The sequence below is a fragment of the Camelus ferus genome, chromosome 2, assembly GCF_009834535.1.
Source record: "Camelus ferus isolate YT-003-E chromosome 2, BCGSAC_Cfer_1.0, whole genome shotgun sequence".
Classification (NCBI taxonomy): Eukaryota; Metazoa; Chordata; class Mammalia; order Artiodactyla; family Camelidae; genus Camelus; species Camelus ferus.
The window spans coordinates 52,605,841-52,632,076 of record NC_045697.1 but is presented as its reverse complement, the minus strand read 5'-3'; the positions used below and the strand labels follow the sequence as shown (position 1 = coordinate 52,632,076).

Sequence of the window (26,236 nt, the reverse complement as noted above, 5' to 3'; positions counted from 1 at the left end):
GCTTGTGGCACAGCCTCCGCTACGGCCGCCTTCCCCGATTCCCCGTCCCCGGGCTCGCTCCCGAGGGGCGTCCGGGCCGGGTACCGCTGCTGCAGTGTTAGTTACTGGCAGAAACATCGGCGATCCCCATAAATATGCAGGCGCTGCAGAAGGCAAAGTAGAGTAGACGCCCGCGCTCTCACACACTCACTCGCCGCGCACCACGGGGGCCGTGTAGACATCTCCCCCCGCGCCACCCTCTCCCCCTTTCTCGCGGGCCCTTCAGATTCCAGTCCCGCGGCGCCGAAGACCCTCCCGCCCCAGCGCCCTCGACCCCTCCGCGCCTCCCTCCTGCCCCGGAGCGCGCACCCACCCGGGCCACAAAGTTGTGACTACTTGGGCGCGGGTGGCTCGCGCCCCGCTCGCTCCGCGCCTCGCGCCGACAACTTCCCGCTGCTCGGCCGCGCCGCGCCCCGGGCCCACGCCTCCGGGGATCCCGAGGGCCCCCAGCTTCCAGCCCCGGCGGCGCGCCGGGCAGCGCTTTGGCGGCGGCGGCAGTGGCGGCAGCGAAGGCGGCGGCGGCGGCAGCGGCAGCGGCAGCGGCTGCTGCAGCCCCACACTCAGCCGCCAAACTGGAGGAGCGACGGAAGCCGGACCCCAGGAGGTGAGCGCCCGGCCGGGGCAGGGGAGAGAGGGTCGGCCGACTCTCCTGCCTCCCGGCGGCGGCGGCGGTGGCAGCGGCGGCGGGGCCGAGGCCGGTCCCGGCGTTGGGGGGTGGGGGTGGGGGTGGGGGCGGCGGCCTCGGCGCGCCCGGAAGGGAGAGAGGTCAGCTGCCGGCCGGGCATCCCCGGGGCTGAGTGCCGGCGAAGTGTGGAAGCTGATGCCGCGGAAAAGTACTTCTTTTTCCTTCTTAACGTTTAAAGGAGTTTGGGTGGCGGTGTTTCTCTCCCGCTGTAAAGCCCCCTGCGCGTAACCCGGCGTTACTGCCCCGACTGTGCGGCCACTGTGCCCGCGGGCTGGGCTCCGGCGCAGTGACACGTGTGTTCCTGTGAGCCCGGTTGGCCCTAGTGTGGCTGGGCACCTGCTTGAGGGGGAAACGTTCCCAAAACCACTGGCGGGGGAGGCGGGGGAGTCGGGGGACTTTTGGTGCCACCGAGGCCGCGGCCCCCACGTCACGGCCAGCCCTGAGACGGAGCAGTCACATCTCTCCCTGGCACGCCGAAGGCGGGGGTGAGTCAGGCAGATTCTCTGCAAGCGGCACACACAGTTATTTGAAATGGACTTGGAAAGGGGAGGAGGAGGGTAGACTGGGGTTTCTCTTGGCCGGCGACCGTGGAGCCTTCCTCAGGTACTGGGCAGCATGTGCGCCCTGGCAAGAAGAGGTGATTTCTTTTTTCTTAAGTGCATTTTACCCAGCCTTTGCCAGTCCGTTAATAAGAATGACCAAAGGAAGGCAGGAGTTGGGAACCACATCAGCAAACTGCAGCAAGCGCCACAAGGAGGGAGAAAAGTTATTAAAGAAGAAAAGCACAAACAACAGTACAAAACCCCTGAACTTGACATGAAAGATGGAGAAGGAAGCCGTTCTACCTCTGTTCTAACATCGTAGAGCATTTTTCAAAAACATTTGCTTGTAAAACTTCTGTTTTTTCCATCCCTCCTTCCTTCTCAAGGCCTTACCTTCTCAGCATAATTGCCCGCAGGAAGGTCTTTCCAGGCTTGACCGTGAAGAGCAGTTAACCACTTTGGTTTACCCTCCTCATTCCTTTTCCTATTTCACTCCAGTGCTGGACCAAGTTGGTCCTAATTGGAAATCACGAACACTGGACTGTGCCAAACACACGTTGTCTCAAATCCTGGAACAACTCTTTTCCTAAGAGACACTGTGTTGTACCATATTTCCTTTTTTTTTGCTTGTACCTGGGACTTGGAATTAGAGTATTACCTGAATTAAGTTAATGTGTCCATTGCTTGTTGGGGCTTACGTTTTCATTTTGATTTGAATGAGTTCTTTAAAGCAGTTAGAGCACTATTCAGTAGCTTTTGATGGCCAATGTGATGTCTTTCGAAAAGGTTTCTGACTTGAAAACTCTCCTCCTTGTGCCTGTCACATTAGCATTTAAATAATTTTCATGGTCATTACGGCACTAAGATTGAAGTTGTTAGTGTAACTGCAATCAAAGAAGCATGTCTGCTTCTTTTTGTGTAGCTTTAACAACTGAGAAAAACTTTTACTTTCATTTTAAAGTTAAATGTAGTGATAAGATTCTGTTTTCTGTATACCACATCTTGAAATTGAGTGGATTTAACCTCATCCCAGAGTCTCTGGTAAGATGACAAGAAACTCCCACATGTGTGAATAGAGAGAGGAAAGCCATACTCTTAGGAGCTGTTGAGGGCATTGATCAGGGTGGGGGTGGGAGGGGTAAATGGGATATTTTGATGGTTCCAGGCATGTCTACCTTTGAGAAAACAGAAAACTAAGGGACCTGCAACATTTTGTATGAAGGCGTTTACAAAATGAGGTTTTCAGTATCATTTAATGTTTCGGGGTCACTGTGGAGCCTTACTAATGTATACAAGGCACCCCAGCCAATGAGATTGCCAGAATGTACTCTCACTTTATAATGATGTATCTTTTTTAGTTCATTTTGTTAACAAAAAATGACTTTAAGTGTTTGAATGTTAGTGTTATTATTTTAGTCTTTTAAATGATTAGAATGCGTTTTGGGTTTACGACAAAGTGTGAAAGGAATCGTATATGGAGGAAAAATGTGATAGGAATTGGGTCGCCTTCGGAACAACTTCCAGCATGCTCTGGTGGTAATTTCATTTTTCACTGAGCTCAGGCAAGTACAGTTTTGAGGTTCTGATCTCTTCTTCTGGCCATAGCCTGTATCTTAAAGAAAAACACAGCACTGAAGGAAAGGAAGTACACATTAGCTGGTGAATCATGTAGATAATCAGGTTTCTCTGCCCGCCTCTGAGGGCGCTGCAGTCCACGAGGACTACCATTGTCAGGGGACAGAGTCCTGTGAGAATTCCCCGCTACTTAAGTGTGGCTGTACACATCACCTGCATGTTTCTTGGAGCCTTTTTTGTGTTCATTTTTAATAATGGGAATGAAATCCAAGACTGGAGTTGATAGATACAAAGACTGGTTGTGGAAAGAGCAAACTGAGAGGAGAAAAATCTAATGATGTTGAAAGTTTCTAAGTAGTTTTTTCTTGCTAAATGAAAAGGATCAGGGTACGTGATTTGATGGAACAAAGGAAGCTATAAGCAGAGCACATCTCTCAGTTCCCACTATTGACACAGTTTCTAAGGCCAACCTATGATTTATGAAATTTCTCTACTGTGGGGGAGCTATTTAGCAAAATACATAGTTTAGGAACATCCAGGAAGTTAATAAGACTTCACAAAACTAGATCTTGCTACTTTCAGGATTTTTTTGCGTAATGCAGAAATTTTATGGAGGGGAAGAATAATGTTTCTTTCATACCAGGTCAGGGCTATGTTGTATTCCACATACATTTTGCCTTTCTCCCAGTAGAAACACAGCATTTGATGTGTTTATGTCACAAATAGAGAATAAGCTGCTGTCCTTCTAACATGAAGATGATATTTTGTATCCCCTGTGGTGTACACCATTAGTTGTTTTTCCAGTAGTGGAAATGAATTCTCCTAACCCATCCTTTTACCCAGTTCTTATGTCTGATGTACGTTTATACATGCACGTGCACACGTGTGCAAATACTACTCATTTGTCAAGGTGGCCGACTTTATTTTATCTGAAGCCATATTTATGGCTGTCATAATGATTTTGTGGCCATGACTTTTATTGCATTTCTCTAGTCTCAGCAATGCAATGCAATGGCATTTCAAACGCGGCATCAGGACAGCCAGCTATGAATGGTGATGGATTTACTTACCTGCTGTGGTGAAGAGTAGATACAGTTTTTCTTCCAATCTTCTTCATGATGTGCATGATTTTATCCTTCAATGATAAGGTCTTACTGGCCTTTGGACTAAGTTTTGTGTTGGAAAAAGTGGTGATAGAACTCGTTATGGTGAAACTATGTACATCTGTATTTGCTTTCAGAAACCTAAACACCATCTTGTTCTTTTCTCCTACAAATTAAGTAGATATAAGGGATTATTATGCTTGTTGAAAGATGGGGAAATGAAGACACAGAGAACTTTGTATGATTTTCTTAAACTAAGCAGAAAACTGTTGGTGGAGGTAGGAGCAAACATTTCATCTTTGAAATGATGAAACCGTGATACCTGTTTATTGAATGACTGTCATCAAATGAACAAATGCTGTTTCAGTCACAGCTTTTAAGGTACTAAAGCAGACAGACGTTGATCCTGGTATAAAGGGAGGGTTTCCATTCCCTGTTGGTAATCCTGCTCGGCAGTGGCCCCCTGTCGCCTCCCCTTTAGTTCAGGTCCTGCAGCACCTGCGGGCGAGTCACTGGTGAAGAGTTTTCCATTTGCTTGCGCCAGCTGTAGCTTCAGTCTTGAGCGCTAACTTTTGTTTTTTCATGGAGAATGAATACAGAAAGAAGTGACGTGAAATGAGGATGTAAAAGGGAATAAATAACCACCAACTGATATTTCAGAGTTTTTTTTTTTAAGCTTTGTGGATTATTGTGTAGAAAAAGGATATCCTCTGTTTACTTGAATTTCTGTATGAGAAACCTTAAAGTTTTAAATAAAACTCGTAATATAGTTTTGGGGGATTTTAACAATCAAAATTAATAAAAATGCAAAATAAGAAAGGAACATATTCTTGAAAACTGTTGTGGTGTTGTATGAGTGACACAATTAGAAAAGCTGTTCCTAGTCTTGGGTAAGAAGTTAGCAGTTTCTTTTCTTTCTTGCAAATGTAGTCACTGGTTGATATTCTCCTGTACTATTTGCAAATAAGTAAACTTGCGGGATTTGGAATTTTATGTTAGTTGATTCTAGCTTTGGCCTGGAGTCCTAGTATTCACAGATACGGCCCAGTAACAACTTCATCTATTTGGAACGCCTGTATTTGGCATATTCTTCAGCAAAACAGCCTCTGAGCAGGCAAAACAGAGGGTTGAAAAAAAAAAGCATACATTACAGAGGCTTCACTTTACTCACAGGAAAGTGTCCCTTAGTGTCTGTTTACTTAATTCACGTACTGTTCTAACAGGGCTGATTATAGGTTTTCTAATCTGATAGCAAACAGTAAACTACAAACTAGAAGATGGAAATGGCCTGATATTGGCAGTTACACGGATAACATTGAAAAGTGCCAGAGGACAGCTTGGAAGCGGAGGAAGAGATAGACTAACTACTGAAAGCAGATGTAGGAATTAACACCAGCGTAGTTGCTGAGGACCATTCACACTGCCCTGACGGCATCACTTGGTTGCATTTCCTTCTCCCTCCTCCCTTTCTCCTTCCCTTCTTTCTTTTCTTTTTCCTCCCCTCCTTGCTGTCTACTTAAGTTTTTATTAAAATGTAACATGTGCACAGTTAGCCCATGTACACATGTTGTTAAATTAATAAGTAAACAACTCAGTGATTTACCGGTGAGTGCAGCCCTGACCCACTGCCCATGCTAAGATGCAAACTGTTATCAGGGGCGAGAAGCCCCCTCCAAGGATACCGTCCCTCCTGACTTCTGGGACTGTGGGTTACTTTGACCTGTTATTGAACTTTGTCTGAGAATGCGTGTTGTGTATCCTTGTGCCTCTCTGCTTTTGCTCAACGTTATGTTTGTGAGATTCATTCATGTTTTGTGCATAGCAACAGTTTGTTTATTCTCTTTGTGCTATAGTGTTCCATTTTATGAGAATGCCACAGTTAATTTTTCCGTTTTACTCTTGAAGGACATTTGGGTTTTTCCCCCATTTTTGGTTCTTATGAATAGTACTGCCCTGAGCGTTCTTATACCTGTCTTTTGGTAAACGTGGGGATTTGGGAAGTGTGTGTTGTGAGTTGAATTGGGGCAAGTCTTAGTAGATAGCGCCTTCCTTCAAAAGTGGTCCCAGCATCTTATGAGTTTCGGCTACCCTACATCCCTACAAATAGCTGGTATTAGCTTTTTTTAAATTTTAGCCATTCTAGTGGAAGTATAGTTGTATCACATTGTGGTTTTAATTTGCATTTCCTGGAGTACCTTTTGTACCTTTTTAATATGTTTATTGGCTTTTGATTTTCTTTTGTGAAGCACTATTTCAGGGTTTTTGCTCATGTAGTTTCTGCCCAATATGTTATCCCAAGTAAGAAAGATTTTAAAACCTGGGGAGTAAACTTGTTTGTTTAGGAAATTAAGCTAACCAGGCAAACTCATTCACGAGTGTTTCTATATAATAAGTAAAATAAATGAGTGAAAAGATTAGGAACATTTTGAACTTGTAACATCATGGTCTGGATCTGTGAGACCGTGTCCTAAAAAAACCAAAACCAAAACAAAAAACAAAACAACTTTAACACAACATGGGAAACCACACAGAACATGTCCTCCGTGTGTACCATAAATGTAGAGCATCTTATAATGTGGTACTGCCCAGTGGCTCATGGAGACGGGCATTTGGAAGGTATGGGTTGGAGAGTCAGCTCTCTTACTTGTGAGTGATTTGATTTGGAGAATTTAGAAATCATCTCTATCTCTTTTTTTTCATTATTAAAAATGATTGTAAAGCCCAATTCGTTCGAGGTGTTATGAGAGACAGAAGAGATGGTATTTATGAAACCTTGTTCAGAAACGTGAATGGCCAGACATGTTTAGTCATTATTATTATTGCTGTATTCTACAGCATACCTTACTCCTGAGTTGAATTGTGCCAACACTGAGAGCAGTTCCTGACATTAATAGATGTTTGTTTGCTGAATGAACGAGCAACACACTTCAGCATCTTTCTTGAGCTGTTACTCTGCGTGTTTCAAACTGTGTTTTACAATTTTTCTCTAAGATTTTTACTTTTTATTGCTAAAGCCGAGTTGGGACAGGGTTCATTAAACATCAGGTTGAAAAATTGAGTTGAATAGCCAGCCATTTCACTCTATAACTCACATCAACTTTCTGCCCCTGAGTAACACACGCAGGACCTGGAGAACCTTTGAAAATGATTACAGTGCTCTGCACCCCATGGATGAGCCCCCAAAGCTTACACATGGAATATTTTTAGCTTCTATAATTAGAATGCTGGCCAACAATTTCCAGATTTAAAATATTGTAGTGGTTTCTCCAGTGCTGATACCTTGGAAACCATGTCTCATGAAAAATGGGATATTTAAGGCTGAATAATAGCTGAAGACTGGAGCTTGTAGAGAGCTCTTTCAGCTTAGCGCGGATGAGGTGGTCCTTAGACGTGCTGATTATAACATCAAAAGCAAACTTGTAGCATGTACCTTATAAATGCTTGTGTAAAGCAGCAACTCTTAATCCTTTGAAAGGTCTGATTCTCAACTCTTGGTTTGATTTTCTGAACCTCTTTTTTCTTCATATGAAAAGGAGTTTAGTGACACATATTTATATTTAAATGAAATGGAATTAAAATTTGTATGATTTTTATTTTGGAAGATTACATGATAAACAGTAGTAGGTATCCCTTTGCAAAATCAGGCTGGCAGCAGAAGGAACTTGGATTTTTGTTTTGGACTTTTTTTTTATTGAAGTATAGTCAGTTTGCAATGTGTCGATTTCTGGTGTACAGCGTAATGTTTTAGTCACACATATACATACATATATTCGTTTTCATATTCTTTTTCATTGTAGGTTACTACAAGATATTGAATATAGTTTCCTGTGCTATACAGAAGAAACTCATTGTTTATCTATTTTATATATAGTAGTTAATATTTGCACATCTCAGACTGCCAGCTTATCCCATCCCACCTCCTTTCCCCCTGGTAACCATGTTTGCTTACTATGTCTGTGAGTCTGTTTCTGTTTTGTAGATAGGAACTTGGATTTTGATGTGAAAATCTAGATAGGTTTTCTCACCCAGACTGATTTTCTTTTCCTCTTTTCTTGTATTTGAGTTTTTTTCTTTTCTTTTGAGAGCTGGTGGTGGTAGTCTTGTTTGGCTGGCTTTCATCATTTAGCTGTCTTTTGGTACTCAGGGTTCTGAGCATATCACACACGTTGCTTCAGAGTAACATGCGTCAGCCTGCATTTTATGAGGACTTTCACATTTGAGGTAGCATCCCTTATATGTGCTTGAGCCAAATGTGGCTGCTTTAGGGTGATTTACTAGAGAAATGGACTCATCTGGAATAGTAGACAGCTTTTGTTTTCTGTTCCATTTCTGTGGAAAATGGAAATAAATACAAAGGGTAATCGTGGTGAGCCTTGTTAAACTACTGTTTTAAAAATAGTGAATTTCAGAAAACTTCATCTTCTGTTCTGGGTGACTTCATTCCTGTGAGAAGTTAAAGTGGGTCATTTAAAAACAAATCACCCAGGCATATCTGATTATTACTGTGTTTAAAGACTGGAAGCAAGGCTCCTCCCTTTGGGGTCCATTGGGCACCTGCAAATGAAAAAAAAAAATGGTGCTACTGGTTTAGAGAAGAGCAAGTATTTAAGGAATAGGATCATGACTACGATCGCCTCTCCCCTGATGTCTCATGAGTGTGGAGTGCTGTGGTGCTTCTGTTTCCCCTGCTCTTCAGCATGAAAGTCTGTTGTCTGTCTGTCCTGATGAGAAGATTCCTATATCTTGAACACAAACCAGGCTCTGGTAGCTTCGACCCCAGAATGCTCCTGAATGAAGTTCTGAAATGCTGTCTAGTGAAGCGTGGTGGTTCTGCGTGAGGACTGAGATCCTCGGGCAGACTGAAGGTTTGACTGGACCTTGAGAGTTGATGGCTGCCCTTTTGGAACTCTCCCCTCGCGTGTTGCATGTTGACTGCAGCTGCAGCGAGACCTCATGGGAGAGCTGCTTCCAAAATGCCTCCACTCCTTTGACCTCTAGAGACCATGTCCTGAGGAATGTCAGATGAGCACTCATGGTGCTGGCAGAGGATAGGGCCTGGTGCGGGGAGATGGCTAAAGGACTGATTACCATCGCCTTTAGAACATTGCTGAGCGTTAACAGATTAAGCAGAAACACACAGCTCACACGTTCGCACTTTGACAAACAGAGCTCCTTTGCCAGGAAAAAGAGAGAATGTGGATAGGAAGCGTCTCAAAAGATTTAGATAAATGAGATCAGATAATTTCCCTTGAAAAATACATTAAGTGATGAAACTAAAACACTCGTCCAAAGACAGCAGAAGAAAATATAATTCAGGCACTCACACTTTTTACTGCCAAAACTTTAGGTAGTGAATTGTACACTTTAATCGATCACTTTATTGCATACGGCTCTGCGCTGCCCTTTGTTTCATTCATGTGTTCATGTTGTCTTCCTACATTTTCTGCTTTCTCGCTGCCAGAACTGTGTCTGACTGTCTTTTGTGGTCCTCACAGTGGCTGGCATATCTTATAGTGAAAATACTTAACTTAGTGGAATGGTAATTAGTTACTTTCAAAAATCTGAACAGACCAATCGGAGATGCTCAATCAAAGTCGATTTCTTCACCAGTGTAGTAGTGCTGATCGTTGCCATTAGGTCTTTCAAATATTTCTTGTGAAATTTGTTGTCGTGAAGTTTGGAATCCAGCAAATTTTGGGATGAAACTTTTGTTGTTGGGGTTTGTGATGTTTTATAGTTACTTGGAAAAATTATCTAACCTTTCTCTTTAGATATAATTCTATTTTATCTGTTCTCTGAATTGGACACAGTTTTATTCACTAATTTTTCGAGGTGAAAAACAAGTTGTTAACACTTAAAAACACTTTTTCTTGAAATAATTGCAGCCTTATAGGAAGTTAGAATATAGTGCAGTTGTTATGTAGCATTTACTCAGCTTCCTCCAGTGAACAGCGCTTTTAAGATTTCTAAAGAGGCACTGACCTAAAAAAAGTCTATAAGGAATTGTAAATTTTGTGCCTTCTCTGAAAAATACATGGGAAGTATTGTAAGAATGGCCAAATTAGGCACATCGAGTACTTGCTAGGTTTCAGTTAGAAAAGCTGAATGGGTCTGCCTGCAGCGGGCAGGGGAAAGAGTCATTCACTCACTTACATGTTCATATCCGTGAATTTGGTGTTTGCCACTTTCAGAATCATTCTTTTCTATTCACCATGTTGAATTAGGAGATTTAAATCTAGATTTTGTTCTCATTACATGTTTGGAAGATGTAGCACAAATATAAGTGAGGAAAAGTAGAACTCTATGGTACCGGTGTTAGGGCACCATGTTCATTCTAGGTTTTATGTAGAGGTGAGAGAATGTCATTGCATTCTGTGTAGTTATGTGTTAGTGTATATTGTTTGCCTTATAATATACATGCCTTATCCTGTGTGTGAATGTGTGATTGATATATTGAGACATTGCAGAATAGATATTTTACTAGTTATATATACATAATAGTATTACCAGTGAAATCTCAGTACGTTCGACTATTCTTTGGTATATTGCTACATATTACATTTGAACTCATATTTGAGTTCAGTTATCACCTCTTCAGAGGAGTCTTTTAATGCTGAATATTCATCCAAGTGTCTGAACCTTGTGAATCTTACCTAGATGGCACCCTTGAAGGTTTGGTCTTGTACCTCGAGACAGACATAACTGGGAAAGATGTAGGGGAATGCACTGAATATCATGAGAATAGAGGAGTGTCTTTAAGAGAACAGACAGAAAGCTATTTGAACAATGAAATCTGAAAGGACACCTCACCTAAGTCTAAATCCAAGCCTAAGGAAAGTCACGAATACTCTGCCCCAGATCCAAGATCACCAGCGGTTACAGAAGTTTAACATCAGAAAGAGTTCAAATTTGTGTAGTGGGTATTCTATGAGCAGCTTTTCACTCCAAGAGGAGAAACTGGCTTAAGAGGCCCAGAACAAATCTTTAGGTAGGTTGAGTATTCATACACTTTAAAAGAGAATATGGACACGTCTGGTAAATAGACCTCTTTGGATGATATTCTGTCTTGACCCAGAACTCTCTCTCAGCACTTTATTGAAGTCACCTATCATTTTGTGGAATTATTTCTTGCTCTTTGATGTCACTGTCAGATGTCACTGACAGTTGGTCCAGGGGATTGTGGGTCTGATCTCACTTGACATTTCCTATAAAGTTTACCTGCCTTAGCAGGTCTTAGCTCTTGACCTTGACCAAAAGGCACTAGTACAAGTGCATTATTACACCTGAGGCTATAAAATGATCAAATCACTTAACACTCCTTATAAAATTTCCCTGAATCAAGTCCACACCTTGCTGCTGATAAAATTAAATTGGGCGTTTCTGAATTAAAACCACCACTTTTGGTTCAGGGTTCATTTGGGATAATTCCTATACTCTGAAATAACTTGCTTTCCCAATTAAATGAAATCTATTTTGTACGTTAAAAAATCGTTGTGTTGAATAACTTAGATGTCATGTTGTGTTCACAAATTAAGTAGAAAGCTTGAAAAGTCCAGTGCCATATATTCCTGTTTGACCACAGCCTTTAGCTTCTGTGATGGAAGGACTCTAGTATATGGGCTTGAATAACACCGTGTCCTTTATATAAAAACCAGAGCAGCAGAAGAAACCAGGCTAGAGGATGTGGCCCAGGCTTTAAGCAGGCTGCTGCTTGGATTGGGAGCTGGTGGAATAACTTCTCAGTCCTGTAGAGACAGTGAGGGATTCAGTTCTAAAGTGGGCATACTGGGGTATGTGATCTAACGGGACCCTGATGACCTCGGGAGCAGTGATGGGACGGAGTAAGTGCCTGGAATGTGGGCAGTGAGTACCAGGAGTTGCCATCTGTGGAATCAAGGAAGGGGAAATAATGCTTTGAGGAGCCTGTCTCTGGGAAATTCAGAATGGGTCTGCTTAAGTTGCAGGAGTGGTCTGTTTATCTACTGTCATTAGAGTATGAGGTATTCACTTTAATTGAATTTTCTGATCACTGAAGCTACCTAATTAAGCGTCCAAACTAAAATTGTCTTATATGTTTCTAATGTATGTTATTCCAAAGTGAATTGCACATACTTATCTCCATAACAATACTGTTGAATATAATTTTCCCTTTGGTTCATCTCTCGTGGTCATTATATAATTCAGTGTTGCTCTTGGGGCTGGAAGTGTGTGGAGCTGTTGCTCCGACACCAAGTGTTCCCATATTGCTGTGTTTTATACATTCTTTTGTTTATCCTTTATGTTGTAAAGAGGATGTCTTAGCTGTGTCTCACCAGGGACTAAGGGTCTCAGTTTTTGCTTACATGGTGGGCAGTGATGCCCGAGGTATTTATTTTCATGAGTTGAATGTATGTGAGGAAATGCAGTTTCATCAGAGGCTGTGGTGAGAGGTGGGGTGGGGGATGGAGGGCACGTGCTGTCTTCCCTGGGAGGAGGCGTTAGCCATACTGAGGGAGACCGTAGGGCAGAGCTGAGGACCTGTTTTCAGGAGGTGGTCTGGGAAGAGCGGGCTGGGAGAGGGCACTGGGGCACCCAGGCAGCAGAGCGTGGCTCTGCGGGGACGGAGCCTGAGGCAGGGGTTGTGTACTTCAGTGCCCGACAGGTTTAGCGCGTCAGGGGCCGGGAGAGAGCATCCCGGGCGGCAGAGCGGCATTCGCAAGTGGAGAGGCCCGAGCAGAGGGACAGGAAAGGGCTAGTGGTGAGCACGGCTGATGGACTCCTGAAGCCAGAGAAGGTTGCTGAGGCCCAGCAGGCATGTGGCACGTTTTGGTTATTGTTACCGAGACCCCTTTGTGCCTGTAGGCTGTTCAGGCCTGTGGGAACTCCCATGGAACTTGTTTTCCGAATCCGTGTCACTGTCGGTATTTCACTGGGCCGTTTATGAGCGTGGACTCTGGAGCCGGAGTGCCCGGGCTTGAGTCCTGCCTCCCGGACCGTCTTAGGCTGGGTTCCCTGGGAAACAGCTCCTGATTGGGCGGGAGGTTTACTGGGGCTTGTGCTGAGGGATAAAGCCTGTGAAGGAGTCAAGGAAGTCAGACTGAGCAGGCGAAGTGCGAATCAGTAGCAGCCAAGGCCTCTGCTGATCCTAGCAGGAGCGCTGAAGCCTGGAGACCTCTCCCAGTTGCCCTGTCTTGAGGTAAGGGAGCCAGGCCTTTCCCCCACATCAGCCAGTCCTGAGGTGTGGGCTGCCCAGGGGCAGGGCTGTGACCTTGGCTTAGGTGGCTCTAAGATGATTTCTGAGACAAGGCTGAGCTGAGCCTTGTTGGCCACCAGCACCTGCACCAGCCTGGGGAGCACGTCTGTTCTGAAGGGGAGGACCGGGAGGTACAGCATCACTGCCAGATACTTAGTGCCTCAGGGCCCAGGCCTCCCTGTGCTTCCAGCTCTTCATCCATACCTTCCTCATTTAATTCCTAGGGTTTAAGTAAGTAATGCATATATGTGAAATGCTTAGAAAAGTTTGTAGTGCATAGAATGACTTAGGTGTTAGTTAATCATGATCACACCTGACTTTATCAGCTCTACCTTTCCCTTACAATAAGTTCTTTTAATATGCTATGAGTTTGAAGGCCAATGCTATCATTATTATTTTTTCTAACTTGCAAGAAGAAAAATCTGACAATATCTGTAAGAAATCTGACAATATTTATAAGAAAAGTAACTTAATATAGTAAGTATTTTAGTAGTATTTGCAGTTTTAATTTTTACCAGAAGAAAGATGCAAAAGAAATAACCTCTGATGAGGCAGTTTGAAGGATTTGGACATACGGACCTTCCAAGCTTATGGGGAATGGCCTGCTGTTGAGCTGGGGAGTGGTGGCTAAAGCAGTGCATGGCTGGGTAATAGTGTGCAGCTCAGAAGGCCCTCAGAGACTTGGCCTTTGTCTTTCCTGTCACTCTGGTTCTAGACCTAAACATTACAACACCATCAAGAAATATAACATTGCCACCTAAGTAAATTGCTTCATTTCTAAAACATTTCAGAATCATCCTTTTCAATATTTCAGTATTTAAGTTCTGTAAATATAGAGCGGATCACCTGGAGTGTTTTAGAAATTTGGTTTTGATTCAAAGTAATGTTCTCATGGAGGCTCAGTCCCTGCCAGCTCATTTCTCATTCACTTGGGGACATGGCTAATTCCTTTGGACAGCTTCTATCTCCTTTATATTCATGTGGATGGAGAACATTTCATCTGAAATGACTTACTTGTCCCTCTTCCCCGCCAGGCAGCAACTATATCATACTAAGTTGTTTATTTTTAAGGAACTGTCTGATTGCTCTGTTAACATTAAAGCAGAGATAGTTAATTATATATCCCACAAAGTACTTCTTTAAAACATAAAGTGTGCCTATTTCTTCTGTTTGCACCAATAGCCCATTATTGGCATATCCTAATAAAGCCAGCAGGGCAGAAGAGGAAATAATAAGAAAAAGAATTTTTTTTAAAAAGGCTTTCCTTGGATCCATTTTCTTTCTTTTTTTTTTTTTTAATAACATTTTTTATTGATTTATAATCATTTTACAATGTTGTGTCATGAATCCATTTTCTTCCCCAGTTTTAAGTTGCTTACAGCCATTCTCAATTTCTTTTAAAGAAATGAGAATACTAGGAATGAACTAAGAAAAATAATTTATCTACATATTTGTTATACAGCGAGCCATAGAAGATGGGGATTATATGGAATACTTAGCAAATATCAAGCCGAGTCAATGAGAAGTTTTGTCTTAGCTGTTTTGACGTTACCTTATTTTTGGGTTGAACAGCGTGTTGCAGGTTCCGTGCAGAATGCCATAGTTACTTTTGTTATGTGAGCCAGGAGCCTCACTCTCACTTGAGCAACCAGCAGTTTTTTTTTTTTTCCTATTGAGATTAAGAATGTCAAACACGTTTAAGATTTCACTTACAAATTAAAAAAAAAAAATTTAGTAGGGGGAATGTTTGGGAGGGGTGAATATGGATAAGAGACTTAAGGTTGACTAATAGATGTGTAAAAGGTATTAATGTTTAAAGTGGTAAAAATTCATCTCATAATAAGCCCTTTCTAAAACCAAAGATGACTTTTAAAACTGCATTTTGGGGATTAAAATACATAAACCCTCTTTTTAGAGAAATGTGGCTGAGGTTGATGTAATGGAAACAAGTCTCATATCCAAGATTATGTCAGTACAGCTTTTAATTTTCAAAAACATGAAATTATGACATTTGTATATATGGTCTTTCACTGTGTAAGAGACATGAAGTAAAAAATAGTGTTTCAGACAAAATTATTTATGAGTTCCAAAATGGACATAGGTAAGAATGAGTTCTACTCTTGTGTAGTCAATCCCAAACTGACCACAGTTACCATGTGATGGTTTTCCGGAGCATGGCCTGATAGTGACTCTCTAAAAACCACTTCATGTTCCCTCTATTTTGAATGCAGGTGGATTTTGATGTGGTTTTTAGCTATGCTCTGGTGAATAGAAATTCTCAATCTTGGGCTGTTGTTTTGAGTTTTAAAATGAGTAAATTAAAACCAGAATATATTGTAGATAAAAAGGAAAAATTGTCTAAAAAACCCAGCTTTTTGTTTAAATAGAATGACATTACTTTCATTTAGAGTATTAATCAAGGTTAATCAGTTCTTAGATTATTCATCTAAATTTGTACATGTAATGCAGTCATGGACATCTAAATAAATATGTCTGCTTAAATGATCACTAATACAGTAGAAATACATTAAACTAGGTGTTAATTAATCTCATAGTTTTACAAATGAAATGTTTAGTAGATTCACTGTTTATTATATTTCTTAAATAAAAAGCAGAAAGGAAAGATATGTAGTAAACATCTCACTGTAAATTCCAGCAAAACTACATTATTAGAATTTACATCTTCTCTGAAAATTAAGGACTAGTTTTTTACTCACAGGACACTCAAAGGTTGACTGAAAGGAAAAGAGTATTCTGTATGGGTGTCAGCTCTTTGGTCTAATGGTGTAAATGAAATGGGAAAAAAAATGAGAAAGAAATCATGGACTTAAGACTAATGGTTCAATTTCCAACAGTAAACCTGGTGAGTTCACTTTAAGTGCGGTTTGCTGCAAATTGATGGTGATTTTTAGCACTTAGCTTCTTATCTCCAAAGCACTTTCCAAATGTTGAATAATTAATTGCCACCCACCCCCGGTGGGGGTGGAATAGCAAGCCTGTCTTTCTGTTTACCAGGAAACCATTATGGCAGAGTCTGGAAATGTTGATTTTTATTTTTAGAGGTTTCTGTGCTTTCCAAGGTGACAAGCTCTTTAATGCTGTCCTGGTTTCCAATGGCAGGGTCATGGGAAGAGTAACCAAGGTTGTTGAATACTTGAAAACTTTTTCTTCTCATTGTTGCCATTGTTTTCATCTCATGCCTACCTGCTCATCATTTTGGAACATAATTTACCAAAATTAGAGCAGTAAGTATTTGTCGGTTTAGTCTCTGAAGTTAGTATAGTTGCATCTCACTTGGTAAATTCAGAATTCGGGAAGCCTGGTGGAATGATGAGAGCAAGTCTGCGGGGCAGAAAAGTCACATTCCGAAAATGGTTTTAAAAGATCAATGAATCTTTGAAACTGCAGTTTTTGTAACTTTAACTTAACCTTGGAGTCTGAGGAATAATGAATATAGACTATATATATACTTAATAGTGTATTATGGGCAGCTGAGTTCTGTGACATATATAGAGGACAAACCTGAACAAGTAAGAAGATGAGAGGCTAATTTAGCATAGAATGAAGTGCATCTTTGAATACTGGCGTTAATACATCAGGAAGGAGTTTGAGAAGAGAGAGGTCTTGAGGGAAGGTGCGATATCACAGGAGCCTTGAGGAGGGTGGGCGAGCAGAAGTGATGAGATGGCTTGGGGGGGTGACCACGGCCCACCAGATGATAATACCTGCGTTAGCCAGATGAATTCCTGGCCTGTTTGTGTTGCCAGCGTCAAGATGTCTACTGATTAGCTCTCTGGAGAGATGCAGTGTGAAGTCCCTGTGGCAGACGGCTGAAGGCTCTCCACCCCTCAGGTTCTCAACCTTTGAATAGAAAAGAGCCAGGGCCTTTCTTTAAGAGCAATTAACCCCTTTATGCCTTGAGAAACTCACCAGATAACAAAGAGAATGGTGTGGTGATTGTTTCTGATGAGTGCTGAGTTTCTTTGCATATGATTAACACCTTTAAAGGCAGGACAGAGTTCCATTCCTCTCCTTGTTTCGAGGACATGAAGCCCTAGGAATCTTAGAAGCCTCGGCTCATACCTCTAATGCAGGGATAGATTCTTAATTTTGAGGTCTGGAGTCCTAAGGGGGGCCTTCTGAACCCCCAGATATTGAATCCAGAATTTGTACCTATACGTGTTTTTGGAAAAGTGCATCTGAAGTATTCATGTTGTTAAAGTGGCGACATACACAAAACATTGAATATCTAGTCTAGACTAGTGTCCCTTAAGAATGTTTACTCAGCCCCCTCGGAATAATGAAACAAATATTAGTGTCGAGCTATCTTCTCCCCCCAAATCTCAGTGGGAAGGAAGTGAGAGCCTGTCTACTTTAGGATATTACCTTTAAAAATCTAATGTTTTCATTATTATCGGAAGCATCAGAAAGTGCAGTGAGGCAATCAAAAACAGTGAACACGGTTATTTAACTACAGTACGTTAAATTTGGAAAGATAGTGATCAAGTCTGGCTTATCTACAATCAGTCTTGGGGCTCTCTTACTATCAGATCTGAAGAAGGTGTGCCCATAAGGATATGGCAGCTTCCATTGTGCATTTGTAATTCAGCTTACTTTCCGACATGACCACATGACGTGCTCTGGTAGCATTTTTGTGGGAAACTGCTCATTGAAGACATACACATGGGAAGCAGGGGAGTTCTTTGCTTCCTTGTGGTTCCTTTTTAAGCAATGTAGTTGCTTTCCTGAATAGTTGTAGATTAACTTAATTTTTTTGTAAATAAGATAATGCTTATATGAAATTTTACAAATAAGATCTTTTTTCCCCTCATTTTTAGAAAATTGAAGTGTAGTTGATTTACAATGTTCTATTAGTTTCTGATGTACAACATAGTGATTCAGATATATATATATATATACCCACACACATATTCTTTTTTATATTCCTTTTCATTTTAGGTTTCTACAAGCCATTACATATAGTTCCCTGTGCTATATAGTAGGACCTTGCTGCTTATCTATTCTATACATAGTAGTTAGTATCTGCCAATCCCAAGCTCCGAATTTATCTTTCTCTCCCTCCTTCCCCCTCTGGTAACCATAAGTGTGTTTTCTGTGTCTATGAGTCTCTTTCTGTTTTATAAATAAGTTCATTTGTGTCTTTTTTTTTTTTTTTTAGATTCTACATATAAGTAATATATGATATTTATCTTTCTCTGTCTGGCTTACTTTTAGTGTAAAAATATCTAGGTCCATCCGTTTTGCTGCCAATGACATTATTTCATTACTTTTTATGGCTGAGTAGTATTCCATGGTATAAATATACACCACATTTTCTTTATCCGTTCATCTGTCAATGGACATTTAGGATGCACAAATAAGATCTTGATTACAACTTATTAGGGGAAGCTTCATATATAAAGGAATACTGCAATATAAGAGACTTGGTAAATACTAGTGCAAAATATTACCAAAAATTTAAGATTCTTTATTTGAGTTCACAGCTGGCCCTTGATGGGCAGGGGTTTAATAACTTCATGAAAATAGAGCATGTTAAGAATCATTAGCTTATAACGTCAGAGTCTTATTATATATGCTTATCTAAAAAGAAGGCTTCTACAGTTTTGAAGATTTTGGACAACCTCAGACATTTAAAGGCAGGTCATTGATAAAGAATGAAATGATACAACAAAATGGAGCTCAAAATTGTTTAGGGCTGCTATGGTCTGAAAGTTTGTGTGCCCCCAAAATTCGTATGTTGGAATCTTAATTCTCAAAGGTGATGGTATTAGTAGGTGTGGCCTTTGGAAGGTGATTAGGTCATGAGAATGGAGCCCTTGTGAATGAGATTTGTGCTTTTATGAGATTCCCACAGAGCTGCCTGGCCCCTTCTGCCATGTGCGGATATACTGAGAAGTCTGCACCCTGGAACAGGGCCCTCACCTGACCAGGCGGGCACCTGGATCTCAGACTTCCAGCCTCCAGAACTGTGAACAATAAATTTTTGTTGTTTATAAGCTTCTCATCTATGATATTTTGTTACAGAAGCCTGAAGGGATTAAGACAAGGGCTAAAAGTTCTCTAGATTTATTACACAATGATGTAAATATATTTAACACTACTGAACTGTACACTTAAAAATGGCGAAGATGGAAAATTTTATGTTATGTGTTTTTCACCAAAATTAAAAATAAAAGAATTTAGGGCTGAGTACAGTGCTTGATAAACAATGTATTAGATTTAACAAATACCTAAGAAGATAAGAACCAGTAACTCTCAATTAACTGAAGGCCTGGAATTGAATATATGGATGGGAATCTATGAATAATCCATGAATCTCATTATGATCAGTAGTTGGAACTATTTCACCCATGAAGTGCACATTTATTTTGATTATGTATATGAAAAAAAGGAGAGGGTAGTTTCTTACTCTATTGATTGGTTTGGTTTTCATTTCCTCTACCATAATTATCTCCTGGAGGCAAATCATGTAGTGGTTAAGTATTCAGCCTCTGGCATCAGACTGGAAGGTCATATTGCTTTGCCATTTATGACTGTGGTCTTGGGCAAGTCAGTTAGCATCCCTGTGCCCCTCATCTGTAAAATAAGCATCCCAATAGTACTGATTTCATAGCGTTGTAGAAAATCAAATGCTATAAATGCTGTAGTATATATTGACAGCAGTGCCTGTCTCATGGTAAAGACTTAATAATAGTTAGTTTATTGCTACTTTTGGAGAGATGCCTGCCAATAAGATTGATAAGATACTGCAGGTTGAAAGGACAGCATGAAGAAATGAGATGTTGGCTGTGTTCCAGATGCTATAATCATCCCTTGAATAAATGAGAATTGATGGTTTACATTATTGACACTAGTGTGAAGTCTCTTGGAGATGTTTCATTTGATTTAATATGTCTAGACACATGGGTCTTCCAGATAGAATATTTCTAAGCCTATTAATTCAGAATTATAAAAATTAAAGAAATCTGTAACCATGAGTGAGGATAAATTTATAGGATGTGGTTCTTTAACCTTAAAAGAAAGTATGCCTGTAGGTGCAAATCGCTGTCATTTCACAGACACACACACACACACACACACAGACACACACACACACACACAAACTAAACAAGGGTCACCGACTGTGAAGTGCACTTTAAACTGTTGAAATCAGATTGTTTAGTGAATAAATGTAATTTTCATCTTTCTTCAGTGATGAAGGAAGCTCTGAAAGTGGGAAAGTGATGCAGAATTTGCTACTTCAAACCCCCCTTTACGAATCACTCCATGGTCTTCCAAACATCTTTGTATTTTTAAGAACTGCATGAAAGCCTTTTTTCCTTTTGTAGAAAAAATTAGTGCTTGAATTCTATTTTTTCTCTTCTTTCATTTACATTTGGGTTTAAAAAATTTTTGGAAGGCTTCCTTCCTTTGAGAAATGAAAGTAATATGATATATCAAGTTTATTACATATATCTTATTATTGGTTAATCATATTTTTAGAAATAAAAACTGATGATTGGAAATAAAATCTGACATTACACATTTTATCACATTACATTAAAAGAACTGTGCTGTAGTGTGTGGAAGCAAACTTGGTTCTGTTTTTTATGCTAAAATCTTATAATCTCATTTAATGATTTATCAATTATGGTTTTCCTTCCTATTGTGATATGTGCTTTCATTATTATCATCTGGAATCTTCCATTTGAAATCACCTTCCTGTTTATTATGGTTGTGTGAAAAGCAAGCTAACTTAATTAATTTAGGTTCTAGCATGTTGGAATCAGTTTTGCAGGTCGTCTGTATCATCTCTTTAGGATCCCAGATGCTACTGAGAAAACCCTCATTTGGATCTATGGTAATCCTTTGCCATGACCGAAAAATGTTTGACATGAGATGAAATGAATTTCTCTCAGCCTTTTTTCTGGAGTTTCTAGACTTGATAGTAAGAAAGGGAATGACTAGTTTTTTGTTTGTTTGTTTGTTTCTTTTTGGCCGTTGAATAACCATTAACTGGCTTAAGAGGAAATCATGGCCTTTATATAGACACTGTAAAGAAGCAATGACCTATAAATGTACTCAAAGTGACAACTGCAAGAAATATTGAAGTGCTTTTGAGCAAGTTGAGTTTGTAACCAATGTATTGTATGTGTTAAAATGACTAACCATTAATAATTTTTCTGGACAAATTTTTTTATGGGTTATTTATCACAAAAGATCATATATCTTGTGATCTCTGCCTCCCTCCTTCCACTCCCCACCCCAGCCCCAAGTAGAAGCTTAAGGAAATTAACCCAACTGAGGAGAATGCTTCCTTCTTGCTACTGGGAATGCTGTGTTTGTAGACAAAAAGGATGAAGAAGTATCTCTGTTAATCTTGAATAAGTAGAGTTCTTGGAGTTTGAAGCTCTGCAAAATTGTCTGTTAATGAGTCTTTCTACCTCAGTAGGCTATAATCTCCTATGAAGTGGCTGTGTCTTCCTCATTTTTTATTGTCACCAGTCTCTGTGGCTTGGACTGCCAAGTAGGGCCTCAATAAAAAGTTTAAGTGAGCTGAAGTGGAGGTATACAACCGTAGTAACACAGTCAAAAAGTGAAAAAGAAACAGTGTTGGATAATCAAATTTCCAAAGAATGGTCTGAAAAATCTGAACAGACTTCAGACCAAATACACGACAAAGAAAACTCACATTCAGAATGTTTTTCTTTGTAATTTATCTTGGGAACGTTTATTCATTTGCAGGTCCATGTGATTTCTAGATTGCTTTCAGATAATATCTTTGTATGCCAGGGTGACTGCATCATATACTTTTACTGCAAAAACATCTTCATTAAACAGTTTATCTTTTCATAATCACCTTCCCTCTTTTCGTTTGCTTACGCCTACAGATTTTGGGCTTTGGCTGGTGATTTAAGAAGGATTTATAATTTATTTGCTTTTAACAATATAAAGACATAGTGATACTCCTCTGATTTTATACCATGGTAAATTTAGATCTGTCATTACCATGCTTTATTTAAAATACAGTGGTTTTTATAGACCTCTGAAACGCCAAACAGTTTGCAAAATGAAAACATCAAAGTGGTGCATGGGAGTTTACACCCAGAGGTACTTTTATCAGAGAGATAGATAGATATTTTGGGTCTGTAACAGATTTCTGTCCATATTATCAAGAATATGCCGGCACAAAGTAACAGTGACCTTAGTGTTGCTGCATTTGAAAGTTTTAAAAACACGTGGGTATGTTTAACACGACTTCCTGATGTATGTGGGCATGAACCTGAGGAATGGGAACCCTGGCCCTGGAGTCAGGCAGATGGACCTCTACAGATCTGTCTTGCTAAGAAGGTAGAATATTCGGTAATTTAAACCCCCGTAGGTTGGGAGTAAACACACATTGAAAATACTGTCTCTGGAATTTTTTTTTTTTTAAATAAAGAGCTCATAGTGCTTCATGGATCTTATCAGAACCACATAGCATTCTCAGGCCTGAGGTTATGCAGAAGTGAGCTCTGTTGCTTATAGTTGAGGAAACAGGTACAAAGAAAGCAGAGGCTTGTCTGGAGTCATCTAAGTCGGGGGCTGTAAGATTTACAACCAGCTTTGTGGTTGTGATGACCGCAGTGCTGTGTCACCACGGAAGTCAGCCAGCTGTCAGGAGGCCGCATGGGCCGTTTACAAGACAACTTAGATGCCATCTAGGAAAAATCTCACTTTCCCACCTTTGCTTGTCCAAGTATGTCTGCCCTCATAGAGTCTGTCTTCCATCTGAAATAATCCAGGCCTCATTCCAAAATTTTCTAATTCCCCCCTGAAATTTTGAGGTCCATGTCTCTATTATCCTTCTCTGATTTGGAATACTCTGGTATTTTCTTAGTGTCCTGTGCACTGAGCTTTGGTTTCTCTCTTGGTGAGACACACAGTTCGTTTTAATATAGTCAACCTCCTCTGTTTAATCCTCGGGATAAGGAATGGATCTGGGCAAAACCGTGTCTGCCTGGGAAAGCAGCAAGGAAGGGGCCCAGTCCTCTGGGGCTGGGCAGAATGCGGGGTCGCCCTTGCTTGGGGCAGAGGGTGGACACCGACGCTGACCTGCACTGGTCCGAGGGACTCACCACAAAACAGAGAAAAGCCAGGAGGTCACTAAGACCCGCATTGGATTCCACGGGGCAGGGCTACGTTGGGGTTGAAAAACTGGGATGTGAAGCCTGAGGCAGAGGTGGAGGGGGCGACTGTGGAGGTGGTGGCCTGTATTCCAAAATGGTAAAAAAGTGAGAACTGAGTCTAAGGCCTGACGACAGCTCAGAATTCGGTCTTGTCCTCCGTGCCCTGTGTGACTGACTTGCGTCTAATTTGTACCTTCTTTTATTCTCATTACTAGCAGTAATCCTGATTTTGCCTCCTTGCCTCCTATTGGCCTGTGAGGCAGCTCTTGATGTGTTACAGGAGTTAGTAAAGCAGAAGTAGAGGGCTCTGTTCTTATTTTTGGGATTTGCAGACACAGGTGAGCTCTGCTTCCAGGCTGGTGGGCTGGAAGGCAGGGGCCTCTTTTGCCTGCACACAGGCCCATTCTGCTGTGGAGAACTGGATTTTCACCGCACACCAGTTCTCCTAATGAACAGTCATTTCCGTGGCTGTCCTGCTGATGGCATTGACAGATGCAGGGAAAGATGGAAAAGGAGGAAGGAAACCTCCCTCTTCTCTGCTCCCACTCAGGTTGCTCCCTCGCAATTGGCACTCACTCCTCAATCATTTTCTCCATGTGGCCCCCAGGCACCCAGATGCGTCCCTGTACACTCTGTGAGTGTCCCGTGTGGAGAACTGAACTGCGTGGGGCTCCCTCTCTGACATCAGCTGACCCCGGGCTGAGGGGTGTAGAAGGGCCTTCAGCTGTGGCCGCCTCCCTTGGTTTACGCAGCCCTGTACACAGTACTTCAGAAAGTGTGTCATCCTCAGCCTGGGATGACGCCGGCCAACAGCTGTTAGAAAAATAATGGCCCCGTGGAGGAGGGGAAGGGACTGAGGGGGAATGGTTATTCATGCTGCTCCAGGTGCACTGTGGATTTTCTAAGCTGTTAACATCTCTTGATCAAAAAGTTGGTGAGCAAGAGAAAAAAGAAGTTTGGATTCATTTACTAATGCTTCTGAATCTTTTTCATGTCATAGAATGCTTAGGAAGTAATAATATTTGTACAGTACTCTGGGGTCAACAGTCTAGACATCTTGTTGCTGGAGGTGACGGGCCTGGAGCCCTGCCTGCTAGCCCCCTGGAGTGAGGGATGGACGTCTCAGCCCACCTGCAACGTGATCCCAGCACACTGGCCGGGGACCATCAGGAGTCACGGTTGACCAGGAAGCACTTCTCAGTCAAATACATTCTTTACTGGGAGCATGGGTTATGATTTTGTTTCTGCTGTGATCTCTTCATGTGCTTGGAACTTCCTTTTGTCTGAACTGTCTCATCTCTAATCTAGACTCAATAAAATACCTATCTTCGTATTAGCTATTAAGCAGGCTGAGAGAATAAATTGTGTGAACTCTTTGAGCACCTTGCAAGAAATACCCTAGATGATTGCGGTAGTATCTTAGCACTCTGGAAGTCATTTTGTCTGTCCTGTCCTCTGGTTAGTCCTGTCAGTTGTAGACTAAAACATCACAGATGGGCTTGTTTTGTTTTTGTTTTTTTTTGGTGGGGGGAGGGTGGAGAATTCATTAATTTGTTCTTTACTGCTTTTTAGTTTACTAAGAACTTTGTATTCTGGTCCTGTCCAAAGTGCAGATGGTTGTGCTTTCCAAACAACTTATTGTCATAATAGCACCCATTTAGAATAATCGATACATGCTCTCAGTGTCACTATTTTCGGCATCATTGGTTTAGTCCCTGAGGAGCAGGTGATGCTCTTCCACTGATAACTCTGGGTCTGCTCCTCTAGGACCCTCCATCCACCTCATACCTTTCCCTGGTCACTGAGGTTGGGGGACACAGCAGATGGACCCTGTGCCGGGCACAGTGAGGGCGATGATTCGGGTCAGAAAGATCTGAGTGTGAATTTCCTCTCTTAGGCTCTGCTTTCTGGGGCCTTTCCCTTCATCGCTCTGAGACTAGGCTACTTCCTAAATAAAATGGAGCTAATGGTAACTCTGGGGCTTATACATTATTGTAAAGCTCACAAGTGAACCATTTACAGGGACCAGAGCACAGTGGGTGCGTAACAAGTGTATGAGTAATTATCATTGTTGATAATTCTTTAGTCGTCGTACAGAGTCAGTAGTTTTATTATACAAGAGAAATTATTATTGCTCATCTACCAAGTTTGTCATTTCTATTTTAGGAAATCATTAATTTCAGAAAATTAGCTATTTTAGTGAAGGCCCTGGGATACATTTTTTTCTTTCTTTTCTTGCTTCCATCCCTCTGTCACTTCTATTTTTTATTTTTCTTTTATTCCGATTTAAAAACATTGGCATTTGAAGTCATTTTCCAAATTTTCCTTAGTTACCAAAGTTCTGTGGCTTTGGCAGGTCTGTGTTTCACAGGGTGACCACCTTTCAAAAATACTCTGCTGGCTTGTTTCCAGCCATTTTCCCAGTGAGTCCTCTGAGTATCACCAACAGGTTGACAAATTGACCTCTGGTATATTGAGAGGTATGTGCCTGCTGACCTCTTTCCTCGATGCCCCTGCCCTTTGCGTAAGGTTTACAGGAGGGAAACTCTCTCATCCTTTGTTCCTGGCTCCCACCCTGGGACTCATAAGCTTAGAAAAGACTTTGGAAGAACTGCCTGGTTATTCCTCCTATCCCATGCAGGGGTGGAGGCATGGCATGAAGGCACTGGAATCAGGCAGAGCTGGGTTTGAATTTCCTCTCTGCCAGTTGCTAGCAGGGTGACCTTCGTGGACTCGTGCCTGTCTGGGAGAAGTTAAGGACCTTGCTGCACAGTAATACTCACTGCCGGGGTGGTCGGCCCACTCGCTCCAGGCCAAGCAGTGTGGCTTTGTGTATGTTGTCTTGTAACTTCACCACAACTGAGCAGTGTAGGTATTACTAAACCATTTTT

The 26,236-nt window shown here is 41.4% G+C and overlaps 1 protein-coding gene across 4 annotated transcripts in view; it reads left to right on the top strand.

Moving 5' to 3' along the window:
- The window catches only part of SLC4A4 (solute carrier family 4 member 4), a 315,013-nt gene continuing 288,777 nt past the window's right edge, over window positions 1–26,236 (top strand). Inside the window, exon 1 of one of the 4 annotated variants that reach the window (XM_032458395.1) lies at window positions 1–643. The gene's annotated coding sequence lies outside the window, so the exon portion shown is untranslated. Of the gene's footprint in view, window positions 644–853; window positions 873–1,188; window positions 1,210–13,009; window positions 13,120–26,236 lie in introns of those variants that run through there. The other 3 variants (XM_032458408.1, XM_032458417.1, XM_032458401.1) reach the window with 3 other exon arrangements.